General features: G+C 43.5%; 1 pseudogene; it reads right to left on the bottom strand.

Moving 5' to 3' along the window:
- Positions 1-3,051: 3,051 nt before the first annotated feature.
- Positions 3,052-3,169, bottom strand: LOC124790531 (annotated as a pseudogene).
- Positions 3,170-3,687: the final 518 nt, after the last annotated feature.

Below are 3,687 nucleotides of genomic sequence, written 5' to 3' on the forward strand. Positions count from 1 at the left end.
ACTTATGATGTAGATGTAGACACAACTGCGCAAAACGTGAACAGTGTCATTCATCAGTTTCAACTGGACATGTTGCACATGGCAAAAGTTGCCGTTCGTTTGGTTCTGCGACTTCTCACCCCCGAACCGAGGCAAGAAAGGTTGTTGAGCCAAGTCTTGGCAATCCAGATGAATTCTTTAACCCCTAATCACCATGGATTAGTGCTGGGCGTAGCCTTGTGATTTCGAGATAAATGAGCAAGGCAAGCAGTGTAATCATGTAGATTCACCATTGTCGAAAAATGTGAAGGCCCAGCCACTATCTCTCAATATACTGCTGAGTGTTGTTTGGTAATTCCAAGGTATAGTACTAAACGCGAGCCATTCCATGAACGTCTCTGCCAATAAACGTCAGAGAGAGCTTGCTGTGAACGCTGTGTGGCTGGTGTTTTCTGTGGCCACGGCGGAAGTTGAGTCACCGTCGGATGGTGCGAAGTCTCGGCAAGAGTCTGCCTGAGGACAACGAAGTGAGCAGACTGTCTGCTGGAGTGGGTTGGAGAGAAGCCAATCTACGTGCTGCAGTTATGGAAGTGAGACTGCTTTGCGACGGACGCAGTATAGTGTGGGGCTGTTGTTAAAAATCGATTTATCGATATGTAGACATTCGATATATATCAACGACATACGTCCCCGACATATCTATATGCCGAGATCAAAATGCCAATATTGGATGCCGGTATTTTTATTTTATACTATATTTTTTTCGCAGTTTTCGATCAATATTCGGAACTGTTCTTTTGAAATTGTAGTAGAATACAGGGTGATTCAAAAAGAATACCACAACTTCAGGAATTTAAAACTCTGCAACGACAAAAGGCAGAGCTAAGCACTATCTGTCGGCGAATTAAGGGAGCTATAAAGTTTCATTTAGTTGTACATTTGTTCGCTTGAGGCGCTGTTGACTAGGCGTCAGCGTCAGTTGATGCTAAGATGGCGACCGCTCAACAGAAAGCTTTTTGTGTTATTGAGTACGGCAGAAGTGAATCGACGACAGTTGTTCAGCGTGCATTTCGAACGAAATATGGTGTTAAACCTCCTGATAGGTGGTGTATTAAACGTTGGTATAAACAGTTTACAGAGAATGGGTGTTTGTGCAAAGGGAAAAGTTCTGGATGGTCGAGAACGAGTGATGAAAATGTAGCACGCATCCAGCAAGCATTTGTTCGCAGCCCAGGAAAATCGACTCGCAGAGCTAGCAGAGAGCTGCAAATTCCACAATCAACTGCATGGAGAGTCCTACGAAAAAGGTTAGTTATGAAACCTTATCGTCTGAAATTGGTTCAAGCACTGTCTGCAGCTGATAAGATTAAAAGAATCGATTTCTGTGATTTTATCCTTGCTCAAATGGAAACAGATGAATCTTTCGTTTCAAAGATTGTGTTTAGTGACGAAGCAACTTTCCACACTAACGGGAAAGTCAACCGTCACAGTGTCTGTATATGGGGCACTGAGAATCCGTGGGAAACAACTCAGTATGAACGTGACTCGCATAAGGTGAACGTTTTCTGTGCCATTTCAGCCAATAAAGTTTTTGGTCCTTTTTTTCTTCGAAGGTGCTACTGTAACTGGACTACAGTATCTGGAGATGTTAGAGAATTGGCTGTTCCCTCAGCTCGAACAAGAAGCACAACAATTCATATTTCAGCAGGATGGAGCGCAAGCACATTGGCACTTATCTGTTCGTAACTACCTGAACGTCAACTACCCGAGGCGATGGATCGGCCGCCAGGCAGCCCGTGACAGAGCACTTCATCACTGGCCTCCAAGAAGCCCTGATCTTACCCCCTGCGATTTTTTCTTATTGGGGTATGTTAAGGATATGGTGTTTCGGCCACCTCTCTCAGCCACCATTGATGATTTGAAACGAGAAATAAAAGCAGCTATCCAAACTGTTACGCCTGATATGCTACAGAGAGTGTGGAACGAGTTGGAGTATCGGGTTGATATTGCTCGAGTGTCTGGAGGGGGCCATATTGAACATCTCTGAACTTGTTTTTGAGTGAAAAAAACCTTTTTAAATAATCTTTGTAATGATGTATAACAGAAGGTTATATTATGTTTCTTTCATTAAATACAGATTTTTAAAGTTGTAGTATTCTTTTTGAATCACCCTGTATAATTATACTTTCCCTGTTTGAAGGAGTCTTACCACTTTTTGAGCGTTCATGACCTCCACTCTTTCTCTTTGACTATGTGAAGCAAGTACAGGTGGCACAAAAGAAGAAATTCGAATGCACTGGGGGGTGCCGATGTAAATGGAACAACAAGAATTTCGATGTGAAGAAATAGCATACCAGCTGTGCTAAAAAAAGAAAAAAAAAACAATTTTTACTGCAACTAGTGTGCTATGTCTTCACATCGGCGTTCTTCACAACCAGTTGCTGAAAATGACGAACAAAAGTCTAAATGACAAGATTGGTCTTTGTGGTTGGCGGAGACATGTGAGGGGAAATTCTGATGTAATTGGTGCTCGGCACTACAAAGAGAAACCGCAACGTTTAGCTTCACCACGCAATGTTCCTACATCAGCGCGAAGAAAGGTTTGTTTCCACATGTTGCCGATGACAAATTAAAAAAAAAAATAGGTATGAGTGGATAACTGCAATAAAATATTGCATGACAGTGCATCATGTACGCAGTTGTTAATTAACATCACTACAATCGACCAATAAAGTATTGTAATACAAGCTTTTCATCAGCACAAAGTTCCATTATCAACTTACACATTTTCAAATTAAGTGATTTTCTTTCAATGTTTGCTAGAAGAAGGATGGACAGGCTGCTAGCTTGTTGATGTACAGAGTATCTAATAAGCACTCTGTCATCAGGCCACAAGTGGCCCATCGGGACCATCCGACGGCCGTGTCATCCTCAGAAGATGCAGATAGGAGTGGCACGTGGTCAGGACACTGCTCTCCCGGTCGTTACGATGGGTTTCTTTGACCGGAGCCGCTACTATTCGGTCGAGTAGCTCCTCAGTTGGCATCACGACAATGAGTGCACCCCGAAAAATGGCAACAGCACATGGCGGCCCGGATGGTCACCCATCCAAGTGCCGGCCACGCCCAACAGCGCTTAACTTCGGTGATCTGACGGGAACCGGTGTATCCACTGCGGCAAGGCCGTTGCCCATCTAATAATAAAGCTATAATTAAATATACATCTCTGAATCGGCAGTATGCTTACAACGTGCAGCCGATGTTTTTATATGCCGATATGTAAATACCTTTGCTATCGATATACCGATAATTTTTTCGGTATTTCGAGGGCTTCTTTAAATATCGATATCGGATTCCGGATGTTTTTCAGAATATCAACAGTCCTAGTAAGGAGCTACAGGCAACGAGTGCTAGCTGCCCATCTGCTTCCCTTTCTCAGTGGTGCGTACGAAGTACGGCGGCATTATGGATACTATGCCTATCATGTGCTGATAAGTATGAGTGTGGAAGTGACGGGTTTATACTGGTGTGGTTCTCAGCTGTGCAGGATAAACAGCTGCCACCCCAACGGTCACGAGAGTTGAACTAGTTTGTTTGCTGTGCTTCATCGTGCATTCTGTTCCGGTAGAGGTTATTTTGTCTGTTTCCTCTCTACTGCTATGGAATGGTACAGCAGTGTGACCGGGACATCAAGCGTTGTTCATCAGTA

The sequence above is a fragment of the Schistocerca piceifrons genome, chromosome 3 (assembly GCF_021461385.2).
Source record: "Schistocerca piceifrons isolate TAMUIC-IGC-003096 chromosome 3, iqSchPice1.1, whole genome shotgun sequence".
NCBI lineage: Eukaryota > Metazoa > Arthropoda > Insecta > Orthoptera > Acrididae > Schistocerca > Schistocerca piceifrons.